The following is a 24,611-nucleotide window of genomic DNA, read 5'->3' as shown; positions in this document are numbered from 1 at the left end:
CCTCTGCTGGCCGGACACGGTTTTTTATCCCCGGACAAAGAACAACACCATTATGTGGCTTCTTGGCCGTTACATTTTTGCAGTGGTTGATGGTGATGGTATTTCCGATTTTATTTCGTTTATTGGTTACATGCTTCATGAGTACTGGACGCAAAAATCTTTCCCACATCTTCAAAGGGACTTTGCGAATATGCTTAATATTGTTTTCGAAAAGCAGGGGATTGGTTAAGTTTCCACTTCTATTGATCATTCCTGCGCCAGATGCATTAATGGCACCGGTATAGGGGCATACTGATCTCACTTCATGATACGGAAGACATTCTCGCTAGTTCTTAGTTCTTTTGCCTTCCTGCCAAGCTTTTACCTGTTTGGATAGACGACGCATCATAACCCCCGTGTCCACCTATAAGTATCATAAGACTCTGAACCAAGGACAATTACTACGTCTTGGTGCGACTGTGCTTCAGTGCAGGGAGGAGGAGACGTCATGGCCAGGCCTCGGGATTCGACCCCTGCCCAACACGCCTCCACCGAGCTGCCCTGGGTCATTACTATGGTATGGAAAACAAACAACAAAAAAGTGGTTAGGATCCCTGGCTTTCAAAAAATTAAAAAAAAAAAAAAAGTGGCTAGGATACCTGGCTTTATTTAAAATAAAAAAAAAGGGGTATGATTCCTGCTTTGGGTGCAGGAGGTCCCGGGTTCAAATCCCGGACGAGCCCTGTCGTTTTGACCGTGCGGAAGAGTAGGTGGAGCTCACCCACGTTTGCAGCTCTGCAATGAAGAACAAATGCCTGCCGCAGCACGCTTTGTGTAGCACTACGGTCATGAAGGGACCGTTTGGTATGGCAAGAATCTGACACCAGTAAATTACATAGGTCGATTGCTGTAGAAGAGCCGACAGTAATCTTGCATGCAACGGAAAAGAAAGGTTGTCTTTGCAGGACATGTGCACCGTGAGTGGAGACGAAGCTCAATCGTGGAGCAGTCTACCTTCATCTGATTAGCGACGACGACAACCAAAGGGTGGGATACAAGACTGAGCGTAGATAAGAGTTTCTCAGTATTAGTTACCTTCACACTTCAACAGAGCTGTGACAAGGCGAGTGCAGTAAGCTCTGGAAAGCCAGTATGAAGCGCACTTGAAGTAGTCCTGAAGAAATGGATTATAAATTTTGCCGGCCAGAATGGAGCTACGAGCGTTCTGAGTTACTGAATACCGGTGCACTATGGGAGCAAGAGCATTTGACAGTAAAATGACGCGATATCCGTGTAGCACACGACATTTATTATCCCTGCATACGCAGACGTGACGTTCTCTCGGAAATGGAATCCGAAAACGGGTTTAAAAAAGTCTTGCTTCCGCGCGGGATCGAACCGGGGACCTTCTGCGTGTAAAGCAGACGTGATAACCGCTACACCACGGAAACGACGGCTCTGCTGCTGTGCTACCTGGAAACCCGTAGTAGCAACAGATTTTTCCTGCGTAAGCAAGGGCATCGGCTACCAACTCCGTCCGATTCTAGAAGATGCTATAGTAGAAGACATCGATAAAAACAATCAAACCGCAACAGCCAGGGAGAACGCTGGGTGAGCAGCAGCTCTGCATGGTGATACCAAGAACGGAGGCGTCAGTCATGTGCAGCGCTTAGCCGTAACGAACAGGCTCGTTGGTCTAGGGGTATGATTCCTGCTTCGGGTGCAGGAGGTCCCGGCTTCAAATCCCGGACGAGCCCTTGCGTTTTGTGCAAACGTGTGGCAACTACCGGCATGCCGGCGGCTGTTCCGCATTTTCCCAGCCCTCCAGGTAAGCACAAAAACCAAGTGGCCGATTCTGAAAGAGTTTCATGTATCATTTGAGCCATCTGCACCCTGGTGGTGGGACGTTTGAAATTGATTTAAATGGTCACAGTAGAGATTGTAGCAAGTGTCTTGTTGAGTGCGACGAAAAAGTGTTTCCGCCCGGAATCGAACTGGGGACCTTCTGCGTGTTAGGCAGACGTGATAACCGCTACACCACGGAAACTGCTACGCTCTGAGCTCCACATCTGACACAACTTGTAGGACGATCGCAACTTTGGCGTAAAAATCACTTTGCGGAAACGCACAATGCAGGTATTTCTCATTTGTATGCAACAATCGACAGCACCGTTGCCTGTCTGAATGCCATCACGAATAAGAGCCCAACAAGTCGTCGGAATTGCTCGCGGCCGAGTCCTCAGTAGCATCAGCTACTCTTGCTTTCCGTACGAGGTACCGTCAATTCGCGCAGTCGCTATTGCAAATGATGTCATCAAAAGCAATCACTTCGTTAGCAGCAGGGAGCCTGGGCTCAGCGGTAGCTCTACATGGAGGCCCCGACAGGCCACCGCTGGCGCGCCGGCGCCTGGGCCCACGACCCTTAATGACGCTGTAGACGATGTACTTCTTAATATCGCGTTTGGAAGAAGCAAACCACGTGTAAATCACACAGTATTTTAGTGATGATCTGGAAACGCAAATGTAGAATAAGTAGAACATTATATAAAATTTGTTGTGTGGTCGAGCGGTACCCACTCCTCGCTCTTCCCAGATTATCGTTGCTGCACGGAATGATTGTTAAGGCAGCTACGGCTTCAGAGTTCGTCTTCTCGAAGTTTTGCTTTCGCAGTACATCTCGCAATCTTTTCGTTATGAGTCGTCCGTTTCGGTTTCCCGATGTAGTTTTGCTCACAGCTCTCGACTTCTCTTAACCCCGAGCCACCACTAGCCGAAAATTCCGCACTGCAATCTGGTCAATCTGCAGAGCTCGATGAGAGCATCGCGGTCGTTCCTGAGCTGATGAAACGGCCGAATCTGTAGTTGTTCCCAGATCTCTCCCACAACAACGGCCTCCCGGACGCATGGATTACAGGAGTACGCCACTACTCCCAGCCAGACAAATGCATTTGAAAGCAGAATAACATGAGCTACACGCAACTCCTATTTTTGTGTCTGACCTACTTTTAATGATACTGTGGTCTATTTACTTACTACTATCGCTGCTGGACGAAGCAGACCGGGTGAAAGCCACACGGCATTCTTGTAACGAACAGGTAATGGAAATTTAGGTAAAACAATATCAAAAAAAGTTGTGTGGTGGAGCGACACACTTCCTAGATGATCGTTGCTGCACGGAATAATTCTTACGGCACCGACGCCTTCAGGAGTCGTCTTCTGGAGGTTTTGCTTGCAGTCTATTCCGCAATCTTTTCGTTATGAGTTGGTGTTTCGGATTCCCGATGTTCTTTTGTTTATTGCATTTGCCTTCCCTTGACACTGAGAAACCACATGACGAAAGTGAAACACCACCGTCTGTTCATCTGCAGAGCGCGATGAAATTATTCACTCTATATTCATTGCCTTTAATATTCTTCCCAACAGTGGTGAGCGCTGCCTTCAGAAAGCGGTATTCTTTCTGATTTACATGAAAGTTCCTCGGAGCTGGACTGCTTGGGATGACCTTCATCGCTACCAGCAGTTGGCTCGTTGGTCTAGGGGTACAGTTCCGCTTGAGACGCGACAGCGATCGGACGTGCTGTGTATTCGATCCGCCGTTATCTTGGGTTGTGACTATTTACTTTCTGTGTGTGACGTTTCTTTGTCTTCTTTTCTTCGTTGTTTCGTCGCCTTAACGTTTGTTTTGTGTCTTGTGTTGTATAGCGGCTTTTGCCGCATTAGTTAAGTGTTATGGCTTCCCGGTTGTTTCCGCGGAAGTGTACTCTCAGTTTTCAGTTTAACAAGGCCACCAGGAATGTACAACCAACTTCGTTGGAAATTCACGAATGGATTGTGGATACGATTGGCATTACATCGGACCAGGTACATACGGCGTATTTTGATACAGAATTGTACTGCTTTTTTGTGAAATTGTTGAACCCGGTTTTGCTAGATAGGATTTTACTTAAACATGGTGAGCAAGTGTCGTTCCGTCATAGAGATGGTTCTGTTAGCAGTGTTACTGTTTCAAATGCTGAAATTACGTATACCACAGTTCGGGTTTATAATTTACCCCCTGAAGTTGAAAACAGTTATCTCAAGGACGCTTTGCTTGGTTATGGTACTGTTCGGTCAATTCGAAATGAACGTTGGTCTGCGCAACATAAGCTGCAATGTTATAATGGTGTCAGATCGGTTGAAATGCATATTAAGTCGAATATACCGTCCCATCTGGTTGTATGTGGTTATCGTGTTCATCTTACTTATGAGGGGCAAGTTGGTACGTGTTTTCTATGTAATGAGAATGGTCATGTTCGTGCTAATTGCCCTAAGCGGGTGTTTGTGCTTCAAAATGGGCTAGCACAACGCCGCAAATTAACGGTTGCCGATCTTGTGCCAGCAGCTTCCTCCACTGTTTCTTGTCAGCCTCCTGCAGTAGATTCTTCACAACGGGTGACACCCTCCTCTGATGCAGGTTTTCCCCCGTTACCCACTCGCCCAGATGTATCGGCTGCTCCTACACCGATCCCGTCTGTTTCCAATAACAAACGCCGTCGTGCTAGTGATACCGGTAGCACTGATGATGAAGCTGCTGTTTCGCAGCCGGTTTGCGAATCTGACGAGAGAATTCCGGAATCTCCCATGCCTGTTTCGGATTCTGTTCCCGCTGTGTCTCCTGCTTTGCCTGATGACGTCAAACTTGCTGCCCCACCGTCGGCGCACGAGCCACAACATTCGGTCGCGGTGGTGTTGACATCCCCCCCCGACACAGGCATCACAACATGTTGACGACACTTCGGTGCAGCCAGCTGTTTGTCGGAAAATCGCTCCTAGTACTGCGCGCTCCGCTTCAGCGGATTCCAAACCTATCTCTCCACCTCCTACACATCCAATCCCTACACCTTCTGCTGCCGGTGCCGATGTTCCTGCTGCAGTTTTCCCCTTGTTGGCTCCTTCTTCTGATTCCTCTTGCCCTGCTACTCCTTCGGATGCCTTGGTTGATGTGCCTGATCTCGAACCCCCCACTCCACCTGCTCTTGAAACTGGTGTGCATCAGATACGCCGTCGGGTGAAAGTGCCCCCCAATCTTCACGCGGTGCGGAAAAAACACAAGCATGCAAAGGATGACTCTGATTCCGTTGATTCCGGGCAATCACCCTCTGCCATGTCTGATGTTGATGATGTGGATGTCGTTGCTTCTAATGTGGTGTAATTAGGGTTCGTTTTCTCTTTTTTGGTTGATGTTGCAGGCGTACACGTTTATTACCTTAAATATCAATAGCATTCAATCTGCTCTGAAGTTAGCGTCTCTGCAGCAGTTTATTTATGACTCTGCAGCTGATGTTGTTTTCCTGCAGGAAGTCTCCGTTGCACACCTGTTTGTTCCTGGCTTTCGCACTATTATAAATTTTGCGCCTGAGTTTTCCACAGGTACTGCCTTACTAATTCGTGACGGTATCCCCGTTACCGAAATTGAGCTCTTAGACTCGGGAAGGGGTATTGGTTGTCGGTTATTTGACACAACCTTGGTTAATATTTACGCCCCCTCTGGTTCCAGCAAACGGCAGGAAAGGTCTCGTTTTTATAAAGAGGATCTGATTTATCTTTTACGCAAAAATCCTGCGACTTTGATATTGGGGGGTGATTTTAATTGTGTATTACAAGCTAAGGACCAATCCCCTCATTTTAATTATTGTTTCGAGCTACATTCTCTTGTACGTCAACTACGACTACGCGATGCGTGGGAGGTTAAACACCCCACTTTAGTTAAATTTACATTTTTTACTGCCACCTCTAGTAGTCGCCTTGACCGATTGTATATTTCTGATCCCCTTAGTGCTTCTGTTTTAAATGTGGATGTTATTCCAGCCAGTTTTACGGATCATTGTGCCCTTGCGGTTATAATTAATTTGGAGCGTCAGCCTCTTAAACTTTATCGGCCGCTGTGGAAATTAAATGTCTCCTTGCTCGATGACCCTGACATCGAACCTCTAATACAGACGGCGTGGGACATGTGTTTACGTTCTCAGCGATACTATCCGTCAAAGCTTCACTGGTGGATCCACTGTGCGAAGCCAAAACTACGTCGCACTTTAATGTCCTACAGTTATCAAAGAGCGCGAGATCTGAAACTGACTTTTGAGTATTATTATTCGGTGCTTCGCGAACTTTATGATACTTCTAGAATGACATGTGCCCACCTTTCTGAGATTCGGAAAATTAAAGCCAAGCTCCTTAGTATTAAACGACTGCAGATGGAAGGATTGAAGCTTAAATCTAAACCACCGTCCATCTTAGCACATGAAATGACTTCTATGTACCATCTGTTTCGTCACCAAAAGAACCGTCGACGTGTATTGATTGACGGTCTTATGGCAGCTGATGGTCGCCGGCTTACCTTACAGAATCAAATAACCCATGAACTTACCTGCTACTATGAGACCTTATATGATGTGGCTGATTCTGATGCGGTTGATAAAGACGAGATTTTAACTGCTATCCCATCAGTTTTAACAGAGGACCACAATACGGAATTTTTAGCTCCTTTTACTGCAGACGAAATTTCGGCTTTTATTGCTTGTTCCCCATCTCACAAATCTCCTGGTCCGGATGGCCTTCCTAAGGAGTTTTTTGTTCGCTTTTGGACTATTATAGGGCCTGTTTTTACGGATATAGTAAATGAAATTTTGAATGGTGGCTCAATTCCAGCCGATTTCAAGAGAGGTACGGTAGTCCTGATACCGAAAGCTGCTGGTTTGAAGACAGCTAGTGACTTTCGTCCTTTAACCCTTTTAAATTTTGATTATAAGACGGCTGCTAGGGCTGTTAATGCACGTCTATCCCTCTTGCTTACACCTGTGATAACTCCTTGTCAAAGCTGCTTTCCGGGGCGCTCCATCTTGACGCCTCTGGCGGGGTATCGCGATATTGTGTCGATTGTCGCTGTCACCAATATTTCCTGTGCGCTTTTATTTGTTGATTTTAGTAAGGCTTTTGATCGTGTGTCCCATTCGTTTTTAGAGCCTCTGCTGCGCCGACTCGGTTTTAATGAAAAGGCGCTGCTGGTACTTAAGAATATGACGACTGGCATTTCTGCTAAGATTGACATTAATGGCCAGCTGACGAAGGTCATTGATATTAAACGTGGCGTCCCGCAAGGTAGCCCTTTATCCATGACCCTTTATGCTCTCTCCCTTCAACCACTCCTCTCTCGTCTCCACTCGACACTTCGTGGTCTTACGATCTCTGGGGTTACCCAGACAGCAACAGCTTATGCTGATGATTTGGTTGTTTTGCTTCGTTCCGCCGCAGAAGTGCCGCTGTTGAAAATGGAACTAGATAAATTTTCTGCCGCCTCAGGTTCTCGTATTAACCCCCGTAAAAGCAAACTCCTGAATTTGCGGGGCTTTGAACGTGTGGTTATTCCGTGGGTTATGGCTGTTGAACACCATACACATTTAGGTATCTATCTTGAACGGTGTCCTCTTCGTATGGCTGCAAAAAATTGGCAAGTGGCCATTTCCAAGCTTCAAGGTGTTTTATTCGAACACTCATGGCGTTCGATACCGCTACTGCAAAAAAAGCGTGTATTAGACACTTACGTCTTATGTAAAGTATATTACGTTGCTCAGTTGTTTCCGCTTCCCCGAATGCAGGGTGCAAAAATGGTCCAGCTTATTAACAGATATATTTGGCGGGGGCACATTTTTAAATTACGTTGTGATGTTTTTACGAAGCCGCGTCTTGAGGGCGGCTTGTCGTTCACCGATGTTCGTGTCAAGGCTGCTGCCCTTTATGTTAAGCGAACCCTCCATCTTTTATTTTCTGAGTCCCCGACTGTTACTTCGCGATTACTCCATGTCGTTCGTCCTGCGAGCTTGTCACCGCCTATTAACGTAGGGTCTCTAAATGCGAAGCTACGACATGTTCGGGACTTCTACATTGAGATTAGTTACCTGGATCTCCACTTACAACGTCGTCCTGTTTTTACTACGCGAACACTGCTTGCCAAATGGCACAGGTCTTTTTCTTCCAACCCGATTGTTTTGCAGTATCCCCGTTTTAATTGGCGTAACATATGGACGAATATTAGTTTACCCGTTCATTCAGCAACTGTTGCCTCCCTATGGTATAAGGTGGTTAATCAGCTGATTCCTACGAACGAACGACTTCATCGTATAGGTTTATGTGTCTCTCCGCTTTGTCAAACGTGTGGTTGTGTTGATACGCTCCCACACCGATTTACCTGCGCTGACCGTCTTCGCATGTGGTACTGGCTGCGCCGACAATTGGCGTTACTCACCAGGAGTTCGGAATCGGCATTTACAACTGATATCCTCTGCTGGCCGGACACGGTTTTTTATCCCCGGACAAAGAACAACACCATTATGTGGCTTCTTGGCCGTTACATTTTTGCAGTGGTTGATGGTGATGGTATTTCCGATTTTATTTCGTTTATTGGTTACTTGCTTCATGAGTACTGGACGCAAAAATCTTTCCCACATCTTAAGAGGGACTTTGCGAATATGCTTAGTATTGTTTTCGAAAAGCAGGGGATTGGTTAAGTTTCCACTTCTATTGACCACTCCTGCGCTAGATGCATTAATGGCACCGGTATCGGGGCATACTGATCTCACTTCATGATACGGAAGACATTCTCGCTAGCTCTTAGTTATTTTGCCTTCCTGCCAAGCATTTACCTGTTTGAATAGACAACGCCTCATAAGCCCCGTGTCCACATATAAGTATCATAAGACTCCGAACCAAGGACAATTACACTGTATTAGTGACACTATGCTTCGGTGCAGGGAGGAGGAGACGTCATGGCCAGGCCTCGGGATTCGACCCCTGCCCAACACGCCTCCACCGAACTGATCTGGGTCATTATAATGGTATGAAAAATAAAAAAGTGGTTAGGATACCTGGCTTTCAAAAAAAAAAAAAAAAAAAAAAAGTGGTTAAGGCGTTGGACTGCTAATCCAATGTGAAAAAAAAAAAAAAAAAGTGGTTAAGGCGTAAAAAAAAAAGTGGTAGAAAAAAAAAAAAGGGGTGTGATTCCTGCTTTGGGTGCAGGAGGTCCCGGGTTCAAATCCCGGACGAGCCCTGCCGTTTTGACCGTGCGGAAGAGTAGGTGGAGCTCACCCACGTTTGCAGCTCTGCAATGAAGAACAAATGCCTGCCGCAGCACGCTTTGTGTAGCACTACGGTCATGAAGGGACCGTTTGGTATGGCAAGAATCTGACACCAGTAAATTACATAGGTCGATTGCTGTAGAAGAGCCGACAGTAATCTTGCATGCAACGGAAAAGAAAGGTTGTCTTTGCAGGACAATTGCACCGTGAGTGGAGACGAAGCTCAATCGTGGAGCAGTCTACCTACATCTGATTAGCGACGACGACAACCAAAGGGTGGGATACAAGACTGAGCGTAGATAAGAGTTTCTCAGTATTAGTTACCTTCACACTTCGACAGAGCTGTGACAAGGCGAGTGCAGTAAGCTCTGGAAAGCCAGTATGAAGCGCACTTGAAGTAGTCCTGAAGAAATGGATTATAAATTTTGCCGGCCAGAATGGAACTACGAGCGTTCTGAGTTACTGAATACCGGTGCACTATGGGAGCAAGAGCATTTGACAGTAAAATGACGCGATATCCGTGTAGCACACGACATTTATTATCCCTGCATACGCAGACGTGACGTTCTCTCGGAAATGGAATCCGAAAACGGGTTTAAAAAAGTCGTGCTTCCGCCCGGGATCGAACCGGGGACCTTCTGCGTGTAAAACAGACGTGATAACCGCTACACCACGGAAACGACGGCTCTGCTGCTGTGCTACCTGGAAACCCGTAGTAGCAACAGATTTTTCCTGCGTAAGCAAGGGCATCGGCTACGAGCTCCGTCCGATTCTAGAAGATGCTATAGTAAAAGACATCGATAAAAACAATCAAACCGCAACAGCCAGGGAGAACGCTGGGTGAGCAGCAGCTCTGCATGGTGTTACCAAGAACGGAGGCGTCAGTCATGTGCAGTGCTTAGCCGTAACGAACAGGCTCGTTGGTCTAGGGGTATGATTCCTGCTTCGGGTGCAGGAGGTCCCGGGTTCAAATCCCGGACGAGCCCTTGCGTTTTGTGCAAACGTGTGGCAACTACCGGCATGCCGGCGGCTGTTCCGCGCATTCCCAGCCCTCCAGGTAAGCACAAAAACCAAGTGGCCGATTCTGAAAGAGTTTCATGTATCATTTGAGCCATCTGCACCCTGGTGGTGGGACGTTTGAAATTGATTTAAATGGTCACAGTAGAGATTGTAGCAAGTGTCTTGTTGAGTGCGACGAAAAAGTGTTTCCGCCCGGAATCGAACTGGGGACCTTCTGCGTGTTAGGCAGACGTGATAACCGCTACACCACGGAAACTGCTACGCTCTGAGCTCCACATCTGACACAACTTGTAGGACGATCGCAACTTTGGCGTAAAAATCACTTTGCGGAAACGCACAATGCAGGTATTTCGCATTTGTATGCAACAATCGACAGCACCGTTGCCTGTCTGAATGCCATCACGAATAAGAGCCCAAGAAGTCGTCGGAAAAGCTCGCGGCCGAGTCCTCAGTAGCATCAGCTACTCTTGCTTTCCGTACGAGGTACCGTCAATTCGCGCAGTCGCTATTGCAAATGATGTCATCAAAAGCAATCACTTCGTTAGCGGCAAGGAGCCTGTCTTGTTGAGTGCGACGAAAAAGTGTTTCCGCCCGGAATCGAACTGGGGACCTTCTGCGTGTTAGGCAGACGTGATAACCGCTACACCACGGAAACTGCTAAGCTCTGAGCTCCACATCTGACACAACTTGTAGGACGATCGCAACTTTGGCGTAAAAATCACTTTGCGGAAACGCACAATGCAGGTATTTCGCATTTGTATGCAACAATCGACAGCACCGTTGCCTGTCTGAATGCCATCACGAATAAGAGCCCAAGAAGTCGTCGGAAAAGCTCGCGGCCGAGTCCTCAGTAGCATCAGCTACTCTTGCTTTCCGTACGAGGTACCGTCAATTCGCGCAGTCGCTATTGCAAATGATGTCATCAAAAGCAATCACTTCGTTAGCGGCAAGGAGCCTGTCTTGTTGAGTGCGACGAAAAAGTGTTTCCGCCCGGAATCGAACTGGGGACCTTCTGCGTGTTAGGCAGACGTGATAACCGCTACACCACGGAAACTGCTACGCTCTGAGCTCCACATCTGACACAACTTGTAGGACGATCGCAACTTTGGCGTAAAAATCACTTTGCGGAAACGCACAATGCAGGTATTTCGCATTTGTATGCAACAATCGACAGCACCGTTGCCTGTCTGAATGCCATCACGAATAAGAGCCCAAGAAGTCGTCGGAAAAGCTCGCGGCCGAGTCCTCAGTAGCATCAGCTACTCTTGCTTTCCGTACGAGGTACCGTCAATTCGCGCAGTCGCTATTGCAAATGATGTCATCAAAAGCAATCACTTCGTTAGCGGCAAGGAGCCTGGGCTCAGCGGTAGCTCTACATGGAGGCCCCGACAGGCCACCGCTGGCACGCCGGCGCCTGGACCCACGACCCTTAATGTCACTGTAGTCGATGTACTTCTTAATATCGCGTTTGGAAGAAGCAAACCACGTGTAAATCACACAGTATTTTAGTGATGATATGGAAACGCAAATGTAGAATAAGTAGAACAAACATGGAGGCCCCGACAGGCCACCGCTGGCGCGCAGGCGCCTGGACCCACGACCCTTAATGACGCTGTAGTCGATGTACGTCTTAATATCGCGTTTGGAAGAAGCAAACCACGTGTAAATCACACAGTATTTTAGTGATGATATGGAAACGCAAATGTAGAATAAGTAGAACATTATATAAAATTTGTTGTGTGGTCGAGCGGTACCCACCCCTCGCTCTTCCCAGATTATCGTTGCTGCACGGAATGATTGTTAAGGCAGCTACGGCTTCAGAGTTCGTCTTCTCGAAGTTTTGCTTTCGCAGTACATCTCGCAATCTTTTCGTTATGAGTCGTCCGTTTCGGTTTCCCGATGTAGTTTTGCTCACAGCTCTCGACTTCTCTTAACCCCGAGCCACCACTAGCCGAAAATTCCGCACTGCAATCTGGTCAATCTGCAGAGCTCGATGAGAGCATCGCGGTCGTTCCTGAGCTGATGAAACGGCCGAATCTGTAGTTGTTCCCAGATCTCTCCCACAACAACGGCCTCCCGGACGCATGGATTACAGGAGTACGCCACTACTCCCAGCCAGACAAATGCATTTGAAAGCAGAATAACATGAGCTACACGCAACTCCTATTTTTGTGTCTGACCTACTTTTAATGATACTGTGGTCTATTTACTTACTACTATCGCTGCTGGACGAAGCAGACCGGGTGAAAGCCACACGGCATTCTTGTAACGAACAGGTAATGGAAATTTAGGTAAAACAATATCAAAAAAAGTTGTGTGGTGGAGCGACACACTTCCTAGATGATCGTTGCTGCACGGAATAATTCTTACGGCACCGACGCCTTCAGGAGTCGTCTTCTGGAGGTTTTGCTTGCAGTCTATTCCGCAATCTTTTCGTTATGAGTTGGTGTTTCGGATTCCCGATGTTCTTTTGTTTATTGCATTTGCCTTCCCTTGACACTGAGAAACCACATGACGAAAGTGAAACACCACCGTCTGTTCATCTGCAGAGCGCGATGAAATTATTCACTCTGTATTCATTGCCTTTAATATTCTTCCCAACAGTGGTGAGCGCTGCCTTCAGAAAGCGGTATTCTTTCTGATTTACATGAAAGTTTGTGTTCCTCGGAGCTGGACTGCTTGGGATGACCTTCATCGCTACCAGCAGTTGGCTCGTTGGTCTAGGGGTGTGATTCCTGCTTTGGGTGCAGGAGCTCCCGGGTTCAAATCCCGGACGAGCCCTGCCGTTTTGACCGTGCGGAAGAGTAGGTGAAGCTCACCCACGTTTGCAGCTCTGCAATGAAGAACAAATGCCTGCCGCAGCACGCTTTGTGTAGCACTACGGTCATGAAGGGACCGTTTGGTATGGCAAGAATCAGACACCAGTAAATTACATAGGTCGATTGCTGTAGAAGAGCCGACAGTAATCTTGCATGCAACGGAAAAGAAAGGTTGTCTTTGCAGGACAATTGCACCGTGAGTGGAGACGAAGCTCAATCGTGGAGCAGTCTACCTACATCTGATTAGCGACGACGACAACCAAAGGGTGGGATACAAGACTGAGCGTAGATAAGAGTTTCTCAGTATTAGTTACCTTCACACTTCAACAGAGCTGTGACAAGGCGAGTGCAGTAAGCTCTGGAAAGCCAGTATGAAGCGCACTTGAAGTAGTCCTGAAGAAATGGATTATAAATTTTGCCGGCCAGAATGGAACTACGAGCGTTCTGAGTTACTGAATACCGGTGCACTATGGGAGCAAGAGCATTTGACAGTAAAATGACGCGATATCCGTGTAGCACACGACATTTATTATCCCTGCATACGCAGACGTGACGTTCTCTCGGAAATGGAATCCGAAAACGGGTTTAAAAAAGTCGTGCTTCCGCCCGGGATCGAACCGGGGACCTTCTGCGTGTAAAGCAGACGTGATAACCGCTACACCACTTTTTTTTTTTTTAGGAGACCGATGCCTTATCCATTAGGCCACTTTTTTTTTTTTCAGGTATCCTAGCTTTTTTTTTTTTTTTTTTCTGATGATCAATTTTAATAGAGTAATCAGTTCCGTGCAGGGGGAGACAGAGCGGGCAGGGGTCGAATCCCGAGGCCTGCCCGCGATGGCTCCCTCCACTCATCCCTGAATCACTCCATCAAGCAGACACTTATGGTGTTTCCTTGGTTCGCATGTTATTCTGGTATAGGTGTTAAGCCTCTGCTCCGAGGTATATAGTGCTGACACGGTTGTAAAGGAACATTTCTTCTTTGTCGTGTGGCATTTGTGTGTTTTGATCCATGTCGAATTCTGTTCCTCTTCCATTAGAGGTGCGAGAGTCTCAAGAATAAGCAAACAAGTAAAAGGAGACTAATGAAAAGAAATACATTGACCAGGCATAACAGAAAGTATAACTGAAAAAAAAAATAAAGTAAAGAAAAGAATACATATCCCCTTGATGTGCGTCCATCATCCAATGCGGTCAGCCTATGCCATGTTTTTCGAACGTGATGTCCATCATGTTTCCGAAAAATTTTTACTGTCAGTGACACATTGAATTTTCCAGTATGCCAGCGCCATGTAGGTCAGAAAACTAATAAAATCGTCCTCTCCACGAACATTAATGATATAGTTGACATAGTGCCCTAGGATCCACATTACTGTATTGTTTTTCGTGGCAGGGTAAAACTTTTTGTCCGGACGCAGTAGGATATCCAGCTGCAGATTGTCTTCCGCGCTCCTTGAGAGAACCGCGATCCTCTTCTTGACCCATCGCCAATTCAGTGCATGACCACCGCAGGTAAACCGATGAATCAGTGAATCGACGAGTCCACAACAGAGGCAGAGATTTGTGTCACTTAACCCAATTGCATGTAGCTTTTCATTAGTGGCAATTGTGTTATTTACCACCCTGAACCAGGTTGAAGCAACATCCGAAGAGTGTACTTTCAAGCTGATGTTGGCCCACACCGTTGTCCATTCGGTAGTTGGATACTTCCGTTCTATGGTATTTGGGGTCGCCGACTTTTCCCACTCACGTTGCAAGTCCCGAGTTGACAGTGGTCGTCGCCGTAGAACATCCACATCTGCATAACTACACTGAAGGAAAAATTCTCTGATGTGTTTCAGTTTGTAATGGATTCTGCCGACGTCAATAGGAGGTCGCATACTCGCTGGACGCACTGTGAGGAACAACTTTTGAGTAACAGTGCAATGGCTGTCATGCAGTATAGTCGTGGTCCGCTTGACGTACAAGGCCATTGCCTTCCCGGCAATGTTAACTAACTCAAGCCCACCAGTAGTTCTCGACTTGGCCAGCGTATCGGAGGACAATTTAAATATGTTGCCCTTCCAGATGAATTGATTGGCAACCTGCATGATCTTTCTGGCCTGAAGCTTGGGAATGGGAAAGAACTGTGCAACATAATACGCCTTGGAGAAGACGTAGGTATTGAGAAGCCGAATTTTTTCTATAATGTTCACAGCACGCCAGCGACATTCGACAATGGTACCCTGTATCAGATGCGTCACTGACTTCCAATTGGAGGCCGCCATTTTGAGAGGGCACCTATTCAAGGTGATTCCTAGTAGCTTGTGAGATTCCACAACATGCGCCCACGGTATGGTTAAGTTCTCGAAACCCCTGATATCGAGCACTTTACATTTCCGGTCACTGAGTTGTGCTCCAGACACTTCACTATATTGGTCGATCGCCCCTTTAATACGGACCACCTCGTCCCCAGTGCGTAACAGTACGGCAACATCGTCAGCGTACGCACGGACTATGAATGTGTGACCGGAGATTGACACTCCTGACAACTGGTGATAAAGAGACCGAAGGAAGGGTTCCAGTGACAGCACAAAAAGTGACATAGAGAGTGGACTGCCCTGGGGGACACCCCGCTGAATGGATATCGGTTGCGTCAGCTGTCCATTGACTTGTATCCTCGCTGATATGCCAGATATCAAATTGCGAAGGACTTGTATCACCCCTTCCTCGAGTCCTATTTTGTCCATGATGTGAAAAAGGTATCGGTGGTTCACATGATCAAAGGCTTTATGAAAGTCTAGAAAAAGCAGCGCACAATTCAGGTTGGTGACTGAGGCAATGGAGATGAGGTCCCGAATTTCAGACATCGCAGACATGGCATTCCGTCCTGGCACGCACGCCTGGTGCCGCCGGACAACGTTGTGAATGAGCGGAGACATTCGGGTGTTAACAGCTCTGGCTATAGTTTTGTAGTCAAAATTGAGCAGGGTGAGCGGGCGCAGATTGTCAAATCGCTTACACCCTTTGCGTTTGGGAACAAGGACAATTTTACCCTCCTTCATCGCAGCAGGAACAGGCGCCCCAGCAATGATTTCATTTAAAATTTCTGTAAAAGTAACACCAATTACATCCCAATACCGAAGATAAAACTCCTTGGGAAGGCCGTCCAGTCCTGGGGCTTTGTTAGCTGGCGACTTAACAATAAGTTCTAAAGTCTCCTCGACACTAAACGCAGCCAGAAAGTCACGATTATCATCCTCAGTAACAGACGTGTCCATCAACTGGAGTACAGTAGCAGTCAAGCCATCAGTGGTGGGGCAGTCCGAGTACAGGCCGTGATAATACCCCTGGATTGCCGTGACTATGTCAGGTTGCCGAGTGAGAAGTTCCCCGTTATCAGTTGCCAGTTCGTCTATAAATAAGCGTCTACGGTTCGTCTGATGCTTAATAAGATGATACATGGAAGTTGTCTCAGATTGAACAAAAGAGTTGACTTTCGACTTGATTTTTAATCCTTCTAGTTGTTTACGTTTGATACTGAGCATCTTAGCCTTGATTTGCTTGATTTGAGCCGTGTAAATATTATTGACGCCAGATTTGTCGTAGAGCTCCCTTAAAATCGAATAGTAAAATTCGGTGGTCCTCTTTGCATCCCTTGATTGCGTGTTACAGTACGAAATCAAAGCCCGACGCAACTTTGGTTTAGCAAAGGACGTCCACCACTCTACTTTCGTACGGTATCTATTGACAGAGCGAAGACAAAAAGTCCAAGTCCGTGTGACAAGTACCTCGAGATCGGCGTCCTGAAGGTGGGAAATATTGAACATCCAGTGACTTCTGAATCGTTTGGTGGGTTGTCTGTCCAGTTGTATAACGGCGGCGTAGGCGCAGTGATCGCTACATGGGACGGGAATGACCTCCGAGTCAACAACGTGTTCCCCGAGCTGAGAAGACACATATATTCTGTCGAGGCGGCTACTCGAGGTGGAAGTGAAGTATGTAAATTTCACAAGGGTAGGGTGAAGGAGTTCCCACGTATCCTTTAGATTCATTCGTAAAACCAGATCATGAAGCTCCTTACAATAGTTAAAATGCGGCCGCTGATCTTTTTGATGGACAACACAGTTAAAATCTCCTCCTAATATTAGGGCAGTCGGATTTTTACGAAGCAGGTAAATTAGTTCGTCTTTAAAGAACTCGGTCCTTGCGAACCTTTGTCCACTCCCTGAGGGCGCGTATAGGTTCACGAGCGTGACGCCGAATATTTTGCAGCATATGCCACGCCCCGACTCCAGTGTTTCAACGTCCGAGACGGGGATGCCGTCACGCACGAGAATGGCTGTACCAGTGCTAAGTTCGAAGGCAACATTGGTAATACAGTGAAAACCGGGAATGACCAGATCAGGAACAAGGAATTCCTGCAATAGAAGTATATCAGCGGCAGACTCATATACGAACTGCCTAAAGACTGCAAGTTTCAATTCAGACGTGATCCTGTTAACATTAACACTCAGGAACTTGTACGCTTGTGCCATGGAATTGACGGAGCTACTTTAAATTAACGTGATCATCGTCACCGGCAAACCAATCCATTCGTGAACCAGCTGGTGGAGAGTGGCCATCACCATCGTTCGCATCTGAGAGGGCTTGCAGTTTGTGTTTGCTGCGCGGTACATTCAAGTTCGGTTGGAATTTCTTTTTGTTCCTCCCGACGCTTGCGACTTTTTCCGCAGAAAGCGGCATCGGAGAATCGACACAAGTCTCCTGTGCAGGTTGCCCTGCTACAGCAACCTGCATGTGCGACTCACCGGATAGTCCATCCGGAGACGCGCTAAGTTCTTGTTTATCCACACGTTGGGATTGTTTGGAAACACTCTCTCGGTCAGGTTGTTGACAAGCAAGGCTGAGATCTCGCTCCGTGTTGACACACTCGTCAGTGTGTTTGTTGGCAGTGTCGCGTGGCTGTGATACGAGTGGGGGACCTGCGCACACACCGTCGGCGTCACTGTGGGCAACATGCTGAGGTTCACTATCGGTTTGTTGGGGAACCGACTCGACAGACGTGGACGGTAAACAAGAACCAACCTGGGGCGTAGCAATACCGTCATCAGGCGAAGAAGTATTAACATCAACACGTGATTCTGGTATAGCGTCTTGCGAAAGCTCAATGTCGCCTGCAGGTTGTTTGATATCAGGTGTGGCAGGTATTACCGGTACTGAGACGCCTTCATCTGAACTACTACTGTCGCACGTCCGACGTCTCTTGGACGCCACCGCAGTGACCGGACGGGTGAGAGGGTTCTGATCCCCGCCCTTCGCAAGAGGAATAGCAGGGAACTCGTCTTCAAAAGGTTTTTCATGGACAGTCACAGTATCAGTGGAAACGGACGGCTCATTACTTGGTAATTGGGTGCCCGTCACTAGATCAGCTAAAGTGAGCCTCTTACGGTGTTGTAAAGTAGGCTTTAAGACGGTCATTCTTTTAGGGCAATTTTGCCGTAAATGACCACTTTCATTGCAGTTAAAACACGTAGAAGCTTGCCCAGAATATGTAACCTGCACCTTATACCCACAAACAAATACATGCGATGGGATGTTGACTGTAACTTGCATCTCAACCGATCTGATGCCAGAAAAACATTGCAACTTATGGTGCCTGGACCACTTTTCAAGTCTAATGTTACGCACTTCGCCATATTTCGTGAGCACGTCTTTTAGGAAACAGTTGCCTACTTCAGGGGGCAGGTTGTAAATACGCACGTTAGAGATCTCGACATCCGCGTTAGTGACTTGCACAGTACTCACAGTGCCATCGCGATGCCGGAACTCGACGCCGCCGCCATGTTTCTGCAAAAGTCGTTCCAGTAAGAGGGGATTCAGGAGCTTCACGAAAAAGCAGTACAAATCCAGGTCGTAGTAGGCAGTGTGAACTTGATCAGTGGTAATGCCGATTGTATCGACGATCCATTCATGAACTTCCAGTGAACTTGGCTGAACTAATCGTGTAGCCTTGTCAAACTCGAACTGCAGGGTATTTTTCCTTGGAATCGTGGGAACCACCGTGCAAATTAACCCAAATGGGCTAACCGCATACAGCAAACACTTAAAACAACGACACGAACACACAACCACGCACAATCACGTGAAACAGAAAGCACAATACAACGTAAACAAAGCAAGCGACACTGAGCGCTCCGAACGTCCGCACGCTGCCGCGTCTCAAGCGGTAATGGATCGAACCGGGGACCTTCTGCGTGTAAAGCAGACGTGATAACCACTACACCACGGAAACGACGGCTCTGCTGCTGTGCTACCTGGAAACCCGTAGTAGCAACAGATTTTTCCTGCGTAAGCAAGGGCATCGGCTACGAGCTCCGTCCGATTCTAGAAGATGCTGTAGTAAAAGACATCTATAAAAACAATCAAACCGCAACAGCCAGGGAGAACGCTGGGTGAGCAGCAGCTCTGCATGGTGTTACCAAGAACGGAGGCGTCAGTCATGTGCAGCGGTTAGCCGTAACGAACAGGCTCGTTGGTCTAGGGGTATGATTCCTGCTTCGGGTGCAGGAGGTCCCGGGTTCAAATCCCGGACGAGCCCTTGCGTTTTGTGCAAACGTGTGGCAACTACCGGCATGCCGGCGGCTGTTCCGCGCATTCCCAGCCCTCCAGGTAAGCACAAAAACCAAGTGGCCGATTCTGAAAGAGTTTCATGTATCATTTGAGCCATCTGCACCCTGCTGGTGGGACGTTTGAAATTGATTTAAATGGTCACAGTAGAGATTGTAGCAAGTGTCTTGTTGAGTGCGACGAAAGAGTGTTTCCGCCCGGAATCGAACTGGGGACCTTCTGCGTGTTAGGCAGACGTGATAACCGCTACTCCACGGAAACTGCTACGCTCTGAGCTCCACATCTGACACAACTTATAGGACGATCGCAACTTTGGCGTAAAAATCACTTTGCGGAAACGCACAATGCAGGTATTTCGCATTTGTATGCAACAATCGACAGCACCGTTGCCTGTCTGAATGCCATCACGAATAAGAGCCCAAGAAGTCGTCGGAAAAGCTCGCGGCCGAGTCCTCAGTAGCATCAGCTACTCTTGCTTTCCGTACGAGGTACCGTCAATTCGCGCAGTCGCTATTGCAAATGATGTCATCAAAAGCAATCACTTCGTTAGCGGCAAGGAGCCTGGGCTCAGCGGTAGCTCTACATGGAGGCCCCGACAGGCCACCGCTGGCACGCCGGCGCCTGGACCCACGACCCTCAATGTCGCTGTAGTCGATGTACTTCTTAATATCGCGTTTGGAAGAAGCAAACCACGTGTAAATCACACAGTATTTTAGTGATGATATGGAAACGCAAATGTAGAATAAGTAGAACAAACATGGAGGCCCCGACAGGCCACCGCTGGCGCGCCGGCGCCTGGACCCACGACCCTTAATGACGCTGTAGTCGATGTACTTCTTAATATCGCGTTTGGAAGAAGCAAACGACGTGTAAATCACACAGTATTTTAGTGATGATATGGAAACGCAAATGTAGAATAAGTAGAACATTATATAAAATTTGTTGTGTGGTCGAGCGGTACCCACCCCTCGCTCTTCCCAGATTATCGTTGCTGCACGGAATGATTGTTAAGGCAGCTACGGCTTCAGAGTTCGTCTTCTCGAAGTTTTGCTTTCGCAGTACATCTCGCAATCTTTTCGTTATGAGTCGTCCGTTTCGGTTTCCCGATGTAGTTTTGCTAACAGCTCTCGACTTCTCTTAACCCCGAGCCACCACTAGCCGAAAATTCCGCACTGCAATCTGGTCAATCTGCAGAGCTCGATGAGAGCATCGCGGTCGTTCCTGAGCTGATGAAACGGCCGAATCTGTAGTTGTTCCCAGATCTCTCCCACAACAACGGCCTCCCGGACGCATGGATTACAGGAGTACGCCACTACTCCCAGCCAGACAAATGCATTTGAAAGCAGAATAACATGACCTACACGCAACTCCTATTTTTGTGTCTGACCTACTTTTAATGATACTGTGGTCTATTTACTTACTACTATCGCTGCTGGACGAAGCAGACCGGGTGAAAGCCACACGGCATTCTTGTAACGAACAGGTAATAGAAATTTAGGTAAAACAATATCAAAAGAAGTTGTGTGGTGGAGCGACACACTTCCTAGATGATCGTTGCTGCACGGAATAATTCTTACGGCACCGACGCCTTCAGGAGTCGTCTTCTGGAGGTTTTGCTTGCAGTCTATTCCGCAATCTTTTCGTTATGAGTTGGTGTTTCGGATTCCCGATGTTCTTTTGTTTATTGCATTTGCCTTCCCTTGACACTGAGAAACCACATGACGAAAGTGAAACACCACCGTCTGTTCATCTGCAGAGCGCGATGAAATTATTCACTCTATATTCATTGCCTTTAATATTCTTCCCAACAGTGGTGAGCGCTGCCTTCAGAAAGCGGTATTCTTTCTGATTTACATGAAAGTTTGTGTTCCTCGGAGCTGGACTGCTTGGGATGACCTTCATCGCTACCAGCAGTTGGCTCGTTGGTCTAGGGGTGTGATTCCTGCTTTGGGTGCAGGAGGTCCCGGGTTCAAATCCCGGACGAGCCCTGCCGTTTTGACCGTGCGGGAGAGTAGGTGGAGCTCACCCACGTTTGCAGCTCTGCAATGAAGAACAAATGCCTGCCGCAGCACGCTTTGTGTAGCACTACGGTCATGAAGGGACCGTTTGGTATGGCAAGAATCTGACACCAGTAAATTACATAGGTCGATTGCTGTAGAAGAGCCGACAGTAATCTTGCATGCAACGGAAAAGAAAGGTTGTCTTTGCAGGACAATTGCACCGTGAGTGGAGACGAAGCTCAATCGTGGAGCAGTCTACCTACATCTGATTAGCGACGACGACAACCAAAGGGTGGGATACAAGACTGAGCGTAGATAAGAGTTTCTAAGTATTAGTTACCTTCACACTTCAACAGAGCTGTGACAAGGCGAGTGCAGTAAGCTCTGGAAAGCCAGTATGAAGCGCACTTGAAGTAGTCCTGAAGAAATGGATTATAAATTTTGCCGGCCAGAATGGAACTACGAGCGTTCTGAGTTACTGAATACCGGTGCACTATGGGAGCAAGAGCATTTGACAGTAAAATGACGCGATATCCGTGTAGCACACGACATTTATTATCCCTGCATACGCAGACGTGACGTTCTCTCGGAAATGGAATCCGAAATCGGGTTTAAAAAAGTCGTGCTTCCGCCCAGGACCGAACCGGGGACCTTCTGCGTATAAAGCAGACGTGATAACCGCTACACCACGGAAACGACGGCTCTGCTGCTGTGCTACCTGGAAACCCGTAGTAGCAACAGATTTTTCCTGCGTAAGCAAGGGCATCGGCTACGAGCTCCGTCCGATTCTAGAAGATGCTATAGTAAAAGACATCGATAAAAACAATCAAACCGCAACAGCCAGGGAGAACGCTGGGTGAGCAGCAGCTCTGCATGGTGTTACCAAGAACGGAGGCGTCAGTCATGTGCAGCGCTTAGCCGTAACGAACAGGCTCGTTGGTCTAGGGGTATGATTCCTGCTTCGGGTGCAGGAGGTCCCGTGTTCAAATCCCGGACGAGCCCTTGCGTTTTGTGCAAACGTGTGGCAACTACCGGCATGCCGGCGGCTGTTCCGCGCATTCCCAGCCCGCCAGGTAAGCACAAAAACCAAGTGGCCGATTCTGAAAGAGTTTCATGTATCATTTGAGCCATCTGCACCCTGCTGGTGGGACGTTTGAAATTGATTTAAATGGTCACAGTAGAGATTGTAGCAAGTGTCTTGTTGAGTGCGACGAAAGAGTGTTTCCGCCCGGAATCGAACTGGGGACCTTCTGCGTGTTAGGCAGACGTGATAACCGCTACACCACGGAAACTGCTACGCTCTGAGCTCCACATCTGACACAACTTGTAGGACGATCGCAACTTTGGCGTAAAAATCACTTTGCGGAAACGCACAATGCAGGTATTTCGCATTTGTATGCAACAATCGACAGCACCGTTGCCTGTCTGAATGCCATCACGAATAAGAGCCCAAGAAGTCGTCGGAAAAGCTCGCGGCCGAGTCCTCAGTAGCATCAGCTACTCTTGCTTTCCGTACGAGGTACCGTCAATTCGCGCAGTCGCTATTGCAAATGATGTCATCAAAAGCAATCACTTCGTTAGCGGCAAGGAGCCTGGGCTCAGCGGAGGCTCTACATGGAGGCCCCGACAGGCCACCGCTGGCACGCCGGCGCCTGGACCCACGACCCTTAATGTCGCTGTAGTCGATGTACTTCTTAATATCGCGTTTGGAAGAAGCAAACCACGTGTAAATCACACAGTATTTTAGTGATGATATGGAAACGCAAATGTAGAATAAGTAGAACAAACATGGAGGCCCCGACAGGCCACCGCTGGCGCGCCGGCGCCTGGACCCACGACCCTTAATGACGCTGTAGTCGATGTACTTCTTAATATCGCGTTTGGAAGAAGCAAACGACGTGTAAATCACACAGTATTTTAGTGATGATATGGAAACGCAAATGTAGAATAAGTAGAACATTATATAAAATTTGTTGTGTGGTCGAGCGGTACCCACCCCTCGCTCTTCCCAGATTATCGTTGCTGCACGGAATGATTGTTAAGGCAGCTACGGCTTCAGAGTTCGTCTTCTCGAAGTTTTGCTTTCGCAGTACATCTCGCAATCTTTTCGTTATGAGTCGTCCGTTTCGGTTTCCCGATGTAGTTTTGCTCACAGCTCTCGACTTCTCTTAACCCCGAGCCACCACTAGCCGAAAATTCCGCACTGCAATCTGGTCAATCTGCAGAGCTCGATGAGAGCATCGCGGTCGTTCCTGAGCTGATGAAACGGCCGAATCTGTAGTTGTTCCCAGATCTCTCCCACAACAACGGCCTCCCGGACGCATGGATTACAGGAGTACGCCACTACTCCCAGCCAGACAAATGCATTTGAAAGCAGAATAACATGACCTACACGCAACTCCTATTTTTGTGTCTGACCTACTTTTAATGATACTGTGGTCTATTTACTTACTACTATCGCTGCTGGACGAAGCAGACCGGGTGAAAGCCACACGGCATTCTTGTAACGAACAGGTAATAGAAATTTAGGTAAAACAATATCAAAAGAAGTTGTGTGGTGGAGCGACACACTTCCTAGATGATCGTTGCTGCACGGAATAATTCTTACGGCACCGACGCCTTCAGGAGTCGTCTTCTGGAGGTTTTGCTTGCAGTCTATTCCGCAATCTTTTCGTTATGAGTTGGTGTTTCGGATTCCCGATGTTCTTTTGTTTATTGCATTTGCCTTCCCTTGACACTGAGAAACCACATGACGAAAGTGAAACACCACCGTCTGTTCATCTGCAGAGCGCGATGAAATTATTCACTCTATATTCATTGCCTTTAATATTCTTCCCAACAGTGGTGAGCGCTGCCTTCAGAAAGCGGTATTCTTTCTGATTTACATGAAAGTTTGTGTTCCTCGGAGCTGGACTGCTTGGGATGACCTTCATCGCTACCAGCAGTTGGCTCGTTGGTCTAGGGGTGTGATTCCTGCTTTGGGTGCAGGAGGTCCCGGGTTCAAATCCCGGACGAGCCCTGCCGTTTTGACCGTGCGGAAGAGTAGGTGGAGCTCACCCACGTTTGCAGCTCTGCAA

At 47.7% G+C, this 24,611-nt stretch overlaps 15 non-coding genes across 15 annotated transcripts; 6 read left to right on the top strand and 9 right to left on the bottom strand.

Moving 5' to 3' along the window:
- Window positions 1-1,357: 1,357 nt before the first annotated feature.
- Trnav-uac (transfer RNA valine (anticodon UAC)) lies at window positions 1,358-1,430 on the bottom strand. Its single transcript has one exon. It is a non-coding gene; the product is annotated as a tRNA-Val (tRNA).
- A 234-nt stretch (window positions 1,431-1,664) lies between these two features.
- On the top strand, window positions 1,665-1,736 carry Trnap-cgg (transfer RNA proline (anticodon CGG)). Its single transcript has one exon. It is a non-coding gene; the product is annotated as a tRNA-Pro (tRNA).
- Window positions 1,737-1,953: 217 nt separating this feature from the next.
- On the bottom strand, window positions 1,954-2,026 carry Trnav-aac (transfer RNA valine (anticodon AAC)). Its single transcript has one exon. It is a non-coding gene; the product is annotated as a tRNA-Val (tRNA).
- Window positions 2,027-9,696: 7,670 nt separating this feature from the next.
- Trnav-uac (transfer RNA valine (anticodon UAC)) lies at window positions 9,697-9,769 on the bottom strand. The gene has a single exon. It is a non-coding gene; the product is annotated as a tRNA-Val (tRNA).
- A 234-nt stretch (window positions 9,770-10,003) lies between these two features.
- Window positions 10,004-10,075, top strand: Trnap-cgg (transfer RNA proline (anticodon CGG)). Its single transcript has one exon. It is a non-coding gene; the product is annotated as a tRNA-Pro (tRNA).
- Window positions 10,076-10,292: 217 nt separating this feature from the next.
- Trnav-aac (transfer RNA valine (anticodon AAC)) lies at window positions 10,293-10,365 on the bottom strand. The gene has a single exon. It is a non-coding gene; the product is annotated as a tRNA-Val (tRNA).
- A 326-nt stretch (window positions 10,366-10,691) lies between these two features.
- Window positions 10,692-10,764, bottom strand: Trnav-aac (transfer RNA valine (anticodon AAC)). The gene has a single exon. It is a non-coding gene; the product is annotated as a tRNA-Val (tRNA).
- A 326-nt stretch (window positions 10,765-11,090) lies between these two features.
- Trnav-aac (transfer RNA valine (anticodon AAC)) lies at window positions 11,091-11,163 on the bottom strand. The gene has a single exon. It is a non-coding gene; the product is annotated as a tRNA-Val (tRNA).
- An 8,270-nt stretch (window positions 11,164-19,433) lies between these two features.
- On the top strand, window positions 19,434-19,505 carry Trnap-cgg (transfer RNA proline (anticodon CGG)). Its single transcript has one exon. It is a non-coding gene; the product is annotated as a tRNA-Pro (tRNA).
- A 217-nt stretch (window positions 19,506-19,722) lies between these two features.
- On the bottom strand, window positions 19,723-19,795 carry Trnav-aac (transfer RNA valine (anticodon AAC)). Its single transcript has one exon. It is a non-coding gene; the product is annotated as a tRNA-Val (tRNA).
- A 1,655-nt stretch (window positions 19,796-21,450) lies between these two features.
- Window positions 21,451-21,522, top strand: Trnap-ugg (transfer RNA proline (anticodon UGG)). Its single transcript has one exon. It is a non-coding gene; the product is annotated as a tRNA-Pro (tRNA).
- Window positions 21,523-22,157: 635 nt separating this feature from the next.
- Window positions 22,158-22,230, bottom strand: Trnai-uau (transfer RNA isoleucine (anticodon UAU)). The gene has a single exon. It is a non-coding gene; the product is annotated as a tRNA-Ile (tRNA).
- Window positions 22,231-22,464: 234 nt separating this feature from the next.
- Trnap-cgg (transfer RNA proline (anticodon CGG)) lies at window positions 22,465-22,536 on the top strand. Its single transcript has one exon. It is a non-coding gene; the product is annotated as a tRNA-Pro (tRNA).
- Window positions 22,537-22,753: 217 nt separating this feature from the next.
- Trnav-aac (transfer RNA valine (anticodon AAC)) lies at window positions 22,754-22,826 on the bottom strand. Its single transcript has one exon. It is a non-coding gene; the product is annotated as a tRNA-Val (tRNA).
- Window positions 22,827-24,481: 1,655 nt separating this feature from the next.
- Trnap-ugg (transfer RNA proline (anticodon UGG)) lies at window positions 24,482-24,553 on the top strand. The gene has a single exon. It is a non-coding gene; the product is annotated as a tRNA-Pro (tRNA).
- Window positions 24,554-24,611: the final 58 nt, after the last annotated feature.

The sequence above is a fragment of the Schistocerca nitens genome, chromosome 2 (genome assembly GCF_023898315.1).
Source record: "Schistocerca nitens isolate TAMUIC-IGC-003100 chromosome 2, iqSchNite1.1, whole genome shotgun sequence".
Classification (NCBI taxonomy): domain Eukaryota; kingdom Metazoa; phylum Arthropoda; class Insecta; order Orthoptera; family Acrididae; genus Schistocerca; species Schistocerca nitens.
This window is presented reverse-complemented; position numbering and strand designations above follow the sequence as displayed.